This window comes from Antrostomus carolinensis, unplaced genomic scaffold (genome assembly GCF_000700745.2).
Source record: "Antrostomus carolinensis isolate BGI_N321 unplaced genomic scaffold, ASM70074v2 scaffold168, whole genome shotgun sequence".
In the NCBI taxonomy this organism is placed as follows: domain Eukaryota; kingdom Metazoa; phylum Chordata; class Aves; order Caprimulgiformes; family Caprimulgidae; genus Antrostomus; species Antrostomus carolinensis.
In genome coordinates, this window is record NW_010333460.1 from 13,954 (window position 1) to 21,911 (window position 7,958).

Consider the following 7,958-nt stretch of genomic DNA (forward strand, 5'->3'; position numbering starts at 1 on the left):
CCAGGGACAGATGAGCAAGATGACTACAGGTGTTGGGGGAACAAGATGGGTTAAGAAGCTTGCACAGTTATTCAACAAGGACATCATCACATTTCAGTCCAGAGAATGAGCCTTGTAACACTGATCAGATCTGCAGTTCCCAGCACCACTCGGGGAGGTCTCATCCCTAATGCCCTGTTGTCCCAACTGCAGCATTTTTAAGGGTCTTGAAATATATCTTAAGTTGAAACACAGTTTTTGCTGATCAACTTCTGTTGGTGAGCACCTGGATATAAAGTCAAATAAAACCAACTCAAGAATCTTTCTCCCAAGAGCAAATCCTGACTTTACTGTTTAAGTAGCGAATGAGATCACCCAACTCTATAGGTTGAGATGTTTATTCAACTACCCTCTGCCTCACTGTTCAAGCAAAGAAATAACTGGGCTTGACTTGTAAACCAACACTATTCAAGTTCTCCCAAAACCCCATGGAAGGGGAATGTTTTAGACCTGAGTTGCACCAGAACAGAAAGAAGGAAAGGACACAGACCCACTGAGAGCAGGGTTGGGACGGACAGGAACATTGGGAGGTCACAACCCAAGTAGTTTATGGCAGTAGGGCACATCATCTCCTTGATGCAGGTGTAGCACATCAGTGAGTTGGCTACAGGAGGGGAACATAAATTATTTGCATGAGGTCAAAGCAAGAACCTCCTTCCCAGCTGGACCTGTTCCCATCCTCATGCAGGCCATAGGACATAAGATATGGAGGATGTGGCTGAGCTAGTTAACGTTTCTACCATCCCATACCCAAAACTGCTACACACACTTCCCTGTAGAAAAATCCTCCTTCCAGGTATGTGGGCAGCAGAAGCTTTCTGTGGATGCTGATATTCCACTACTCCATTACAGCATTTAGCAAATGGTCACACAGGGCCAGAAGATCAGTGAAGGCTGCACTCAGTTTTTAGCTCAAAGCTTAATTACAACCCAAGTGTAGCATTAGCTGCAGATCTCAAGGTGTGATTGGGTTTGCAGAGAAAACCCAAGGGGTTCTTTCCAGTGGTGCATTGTGAGAAGAGGAGGTGGTGACAGATTTTTAGATTGTTCTGTGGGCAGAACAAGGCTGAAAGGTGTCTGCAGGACAAGTCCTGTGGTAGCTGTGACAGCACAAAAGACAGCCAAAGCTGACCATGCAGACTAGCTCTTCTCTATCACTATCTACTGTCTTCTTAAAGATCGCTGGACTTAGAAGTTACAGGTGTGGCTTCTCCCCAAAAAACACCAGCTCTCTCCATCCCAGCCCAAGCCTTGCAGTAATCGTGAACAATTCACCAATATATACACAGAAGACAACAGCCAGATGTACCATCAGGAGAGCCCTCATTTCTGTTTGCTCTTCTCTGCCTGCATGGTCTTCAGGGAGAGCAGCTCCCAGTCCTCTGTGGAGTCCTCACTGGGAGGGTGGCTAATGCAAAGGCTGACACAGATCATCAAATGGTCTCATTTGGAAGGGGCATTAAAGATCATCTCTTTGCAAGCCCCTTCCATGAGCAGGAACACCTTCCACTAGATCAGGTTGCTCAAAGCCTCATCCAACCTGGCCTCCAACACTCCCAGGGAGGAGCAGCCACAGTTTCTCTGGGCAACCTGGGACACTGTCTCACCACCCTCACACCAAACAATTTCTTCCTCACATCTCAGCTCCATCTCCCCTCTGCCACTTTCAAGCCATCACCCCTTGTTCTATCACTACCTGCCCTTGTCCAAAGTCCCTCCCCAGCCTTCCTGTTGGTCTCCTTCAGATACCGGAAGATGGCTATAAGGTCTCTCCAACCTACATGTTGCACCCCAGCCCACAGCAGGGGCCTGACGTACTTGCAGAGTCTTGCAGGAGCCCAACGCTCACATCTGCTGTCTGAGTTTTGTGCACTGCTTTTGCCTGAGCACATGTCACTTAATATCTCAGAAGAAGCCAAAAGGAAACCAGTTGCTACTGATAACAGTGTTTCCTCTTTGAAAGAAGGTAGGAGATAAAAGGTGGGTAGGAACTGGTGACCAGTCTAGAAGGAAGCAAGGCCACCCAAGAAAAGGGATAGGGACCTTTGGGTTCACACGCTGGGCATTGGTCCTAGAGAAAAAAAGCTGTGGATCCCCCCCTCCCTGGAAGTGTTCAAGGCCAGGTTGGATGAGGCTTTGAGCAACCTGGTCTAGTGGAAGGTGTCCCTGCTGATGGCAGGGGAGGTTGGAACTAGATGATCTTTAAGATCCCTTCCAACCCAGACCACTCTATGATTCCATGGGAGAAAGAAGAGAAGCCCAATGCAAAAAAACCCCCAATAAACAAACCAACTCAAATTGTGCCATATGCCTGGGCTAGGAACAGCAGCTAGACCTGATGGGTCCAGTTCTTCACCTCCCCTCACTGCCTTCCAATCTCAGCCCTGGAAAGGCAGCCAAAAGAATTTGCTTTTGCAGGCACTCAAGGTCATCCCATGCCTGGTTTTGTGGGGAATCTTTCTGCAGAAATAGGAACAGTGCTGGGTCTGAGTACACACAGGAGAGAAGGTGGTGGAGATTTAACTCCTACAGGTCTTACCTCCAACAGAAGAAGGGTTTGCAGCACCAGGAATGAACTACGGGAAGTCGGGAACTGTTTCTGCCTGGGGGGGACTACCAAGAAGGAAATGTGAGCCCTAATTAAAACTGGTTGCGATAATTGCCACCTCATTCTCTTCCACTTTGTCAAACTAAGCCTTCAGGAGTTGAAGAGTTCACCTACAGCTTGAGAAATAGATGGAAGAGAGTACACGGAACATCTTTAAAAACAACCAAAGATCTCATGTATGTATAGGTGACCTGTGGGAAGGGATCAGAGACACTTCCTTGTCTCAGCCACATTGGTAGATAATCTGCCCTGATTACAAGAGAAGGGATGTTCTGAATGCAATTCACCAAGCTAGAAACACAGCTTTTTATTTTGTTTTTGAAAGGCATCAGCTATGTGCCTCACCATCCCTCCAGCAATAAAGGACAATCCCAGGTAACCACTGGAAGCTACTTCATTGTGCAGAGACTTCACATAATGCTCTTCTCAGGCTCATGGCAGCAGGAGGAGTTTATGAGCTCTCTTGCAGCTGTTAAAGCAGTTATTCAAAGGCTTATTTCTGAATCCAGCCAATCACTTGTAATTGCAGCTTAATCCAGATCTGGATTAAGAAAATTAATTAAGTGATTTATAGGAATTGGTCATACCCCATCTTGCAGCAATTCAGGATTAAGGGCTAGAGAAGTCCTTCTTGGAACTTAGAATCATTGAATGTTGTGAGCTGGAAGGGCCCCACAAGGATCATCCAGTCCAACTCCTGGCCCTGCACAGGACAAGCCCAACATTCACACCATGTCCCTGAGGGCCTTGGCCAAATGCTGCTGGAATCTTGTCAGGCTTGGTGCCATCAGCACCTCCCTGGGGAGCCTGTTCCAGTGCTCCACCACCCTCTGCCTCAAGAACCTTTTCCTCATGGCCAACCTCACCCTCCCCTGCCACATCTTCCTGCCATTTCCTCTGCTCCTGGCATTGGTGGCCAGAGAGAAGAGATCAGCGCCTGCCCCTCCTCTTCCCCTTGTGAAGAAATTATAGAACACAAGGAGATCTCCTCTCAGTCTCCTCCAGGCTGAATGAACCAAGTGCCTTCAGCCTCTCCTTATCCCGCTTCCCCTCTAAACCCTTCCCCAATTTTGTGACCTCCTCTGGACACTCTCAGGAGCTTTAGATCCTTTTTATCCTGTGGTGCCCAAAACTGCACCCAGTACTTGAGGTGAGGTCAAGCTCAGCTGAGCTGTTCCTGAATCTTTATGTTCTTTTGAATAACACATGCTCAGCTGGCCAAAAACTTCACTACTCTGGCTAAAAAGAAGCCATAGGAAGAACCAGCCTATGTCATCTACTCATTCTCTACAGGATACCCACAATGGGCAGCCAACCCCCTTCCATAGCTGCACAGAACAAGTGGCAGTTCTCCTTCACAGGGCACAAACCTGATATCCTGGAGTTTTATCCTTGCCTTGGAAGCCTTTCCTCTGCCTTTCATTAGACCATCCTTCATTTTGTCACAGGGATCCAACTTCTCATAGGTGAATCGTTTGCTTTCCTTTGCAGCCACTCTGCTTGGCACCAGCAGTGGTGCCTTTACAAACACATGGCAAAGGCTAATGTCTGTCCAATTTAAGTTTATTTTACAGAAGTCCTAACTTGCCTGACTGTTGATGGACAGAGTACAACTGTCTAAATCCAGGGAGCTCCTCAAGAACATGTTTTAATTACGCCAAACCACAAGCGTGATCTTCTCTCCTGCTAAACCACGTTGGAAAAGCAAATGCCTCCATTCATAGAGTCATAGAATAGTTTGGTTGGAAAAAGACCATTACAAACATCTAGTCCAACCATAAACCTACCATTGCCAAGTTCACCACTAAAGCATGTCCCCAAGTACCATATCTACACGTTCTTTAAATACCTCCAGGGATGGTGACTCCACCACTTCCCTGGGCAGCCTGTTCCAATCCTTGACAACACTTTCAGTGAAGATTTTTTTCCTAATATCCAATCTCAACCTCCCCTGGTGCAACTTAAGACCATCCCCCCTTGCCCTAAGGCCATCCCCTCTTGTCCTAGACATTGTGTTCAGAGACAGAAGGCCTGAAGCACAGCAGTGATGGTCTCAATTTAGATGTTTTTCTATCCCTTTCCTCTCATATTGACAGGAACATTCCACTTTAAATTTTCATGTTCTATTTTTTTCTTCATTTTTGCAATATCAGACCACAAGGGAAGAAGGAAAGGGAGTAAAAACCCTCTGGAAACTCTTCACATTTCTCTTCCTTCCATCCCCACAGGGGTTTCCCACCTCTCACATGTCTGCCAGACTACAGCTGTTTTGTTTTCTCCATAATCTGCTCACTCACCAGGGAGCAGATGCAGAACATCAGCAGCAGTTCAACAGCAAATGCTCCTTGCTGAGGAGTTTTCATCACACCCACTTCTCTCTCTGCAACAATTAAGATGAAGCAGTCAAAAGCCCATCTCTCCAAACCACCTACAGGTAAGCAAAGGCCTTGTCATTAAGCAGATGAAACAGAAGCAAAGCATTTTTGATGACTGCCTTTCCTCAGATTACCCACCAGGAACCTTTCTAAACCCCACACAGCACTGATGGACAGGAGAGCAGAGCCTCCTGCCAGCCCCCACCACTATGGAAAGCATCTCTGAGAAACAGGAGGCTGATGCACTTTTTTCATCAACGAGGCTCAATAATCTGTTGGCTGCGCATTGAGGGCTTGACTCATTCCCAGGAGAAAACATGACGTGGGAAAACTTCTGATGAGTGCAGCTCAATCTGAGGTGCAGACACTTTTGCTTTAGTGTCTGCAAAAGCTGCCAACATGTAACCTTTATGTTCCCATCTCTCTAGGAAGCTGATGCAGAAGCAACAGGCAGAGATGGAGCCTCATCAGAGCCTCCAGCTACTTAAACAACTTATGTGGGGAGAGGTATGGCTCATACACACCCAAGATATAGATTGAGATGGTCCTACATCCTTCAGCCACAAGCTCCTACCACATCTCTCTGAGGCTCAGCAGGCTGGTGTTTCACAGAATCACAGAATGGTGGGGGTTGGAAGGGACCTCAGGAGATCATCTAGTCCAACCTCCCTGCCAGAGCAGGTTCCCTAAAAAAAAACAGAAAAGCATCCAGGTAGGTTTTGAACATCTACAGAGATGGAGACTCCACACCCTCTCTGGGCAGCCTGTCCCAGGGCTCCAGCACCCTCACAGTAAAGAAGTTTTTCCTTAAGTTTGTCTGGAACTTCTGGTGTTCCAGTTTGTGCTCATTGCTCCTTGTCCTGTCACTGGGCACCACTGAAAAGAGCCCGGCCCCATCCATTTGCACCCCACACTTCAGGCATTTAAAAACATTGATCAGATCCCCTCTCAGTCTTCTCCAGGCTGAACAGTCCCAGCTCTCTCAGACTCTCCTCATAAGGCAGATGCTCCAGCCCCTCATCATCTTTGTAGCCCTCCACTGGACTCTCTCCAGAAGATCCCTGTCCCTCTTGAACTGTGGGGCCCAGAACTGGACACAACATTCCAGATGTGGTCTCACCAGGGCAGAGTAGAAGGGGAGGAGAACCTCCCTTGACCTGCTGGCCACGCTTTTTTTAATGCGTCCCAGGACACTGTTGGCCTTCTTGGCTACAAGGGCACACTACTTCTTGAAAGATGAAGTTCAGAGAAGCTCATGAAGGTCAGCAAAATCCCAGGTGTGAGGTTGAATGACCCCATGCAACAAAGCAGGGTGGGGAGGGGAGCAGGCTAAAGGGCATAGAGTTTCTGTCTCCAGCTATTTAATGGGGGTGGCTATAGAGAAGCCAGATCCAGACTCTCCTTGGAAGTGAGCAGAGGACAGGATAAACAGCTGGTTCCAAGATGCAACAAGGGAAATCCCAACCAGATATAAGGAGAAAAAAAGTCTGACAGGGCATTGATTAGTTGCTGAGATATGGTAGAAGAATCTCCCTCCCTGGAGATATTGAAATTTGGCTGGAGAAGGCTCTGAGCAACCCAATCAAAGCTGACTCACCTTTGAGTAGGAGCTTGGACTCAAGCCCTCCAGAGAGCCTCCCAACTTCAGCATTTCTGGGAAGAGGTTGGGCATTAGCAGCAGATACCGATGCAAGACAAGAGGAACTTCTCACTATCTTCTACCACCCAGATCTTAGCAAACAGCCACAGTATCAAAACTGTCCTTGTGCTATCACACAGTGCAGGACATCACAACCTGCAGGCAAGGAGACAAACTTTGCAGCCCCCAGAAAGTTGGGGTTTTTTTTTTTAAGTTTCATTATTTAACTAGAGCAGCCCCCGGCCCATCCCAGTATGAGAATGAACAGTCAGATTTGTCCCTCGTAAATTTGCCTTGAGGTCTCCTCTCAAACAATATGAACCAAAGGTCTTTATAAAAAGCGAAATTAGTAACCCAAGAAGTTACATGAGAAGGTACCACTTCTGGTTTTGCCCAAAATCAGGATTACAAAGGAAAAATTCATTTCATGAGTCAAATAGCAGCAAATACCAGTGACAGGACAAGGGGCAATGGGCAAAAGCTGGAACATCAGAAGTTCCACACAACCTTAAGGAAAAACTTGTTTACTATGAGGGTGACAAAGCCCTGGGACAGGCTGCCCAGAGAGGTTGTGGAGTCTCCATCTCTGGAGATGTTCCAAACCCACCTGGACACTTCCCTGTGCAACCTGGTGTAGGTACCCTGCTGGCAGGTGGGTTGGACTGGATGATCTCCTGAGGTCCCTTCCAACCCTGACCATTCTGTGATTCTGTGAAAAATGCTAGTATCTTGACTTTGGGCTACAAAGTGTCTTGGTTATCAAAGCACAGGCTTTTATGTGCCTCCAGAAAGGCACCTCATTGGAGAAGTTGAAAACACCCCTGGAAGGGCCAAGGTAGTTAGGAGTCATTTGAGTGTGTCAGTATCGCTTGGAGTCACCAAATAACCCCAAACCATTGGGCTGGAAGAGGGATTCTACTCTTATAGGTATCTGTGATGGGCCATGTTTCTGCTCCATGGGGTCCTGAGCAATGGAAAAATCCCTGTCAGATTGGGCATGAGGCCAGACTGCTGCTTCATGCCACTGATGTCAATGGCAAGCAACTCAACTTCTCCAACCTTTATCTCACTTGCTTATGTCTAAGGGCCAGGAAGACACTCCCCAGAGTTATCAGCCTCTCTTTAAAGCTTAGCTGTTTCAAACACATTGTGTTCCTCACCCTGGTATGGGTTATTTGACACCTGTCAAAACACATGAACTCCTCACCTTGTTTTTGCTTCACATCTCCCATGCATTTGGATTTCCAATCTCAGTTTCACTAAGCTTTTTCATAGAATCATTGAATGTTGTGAGTTG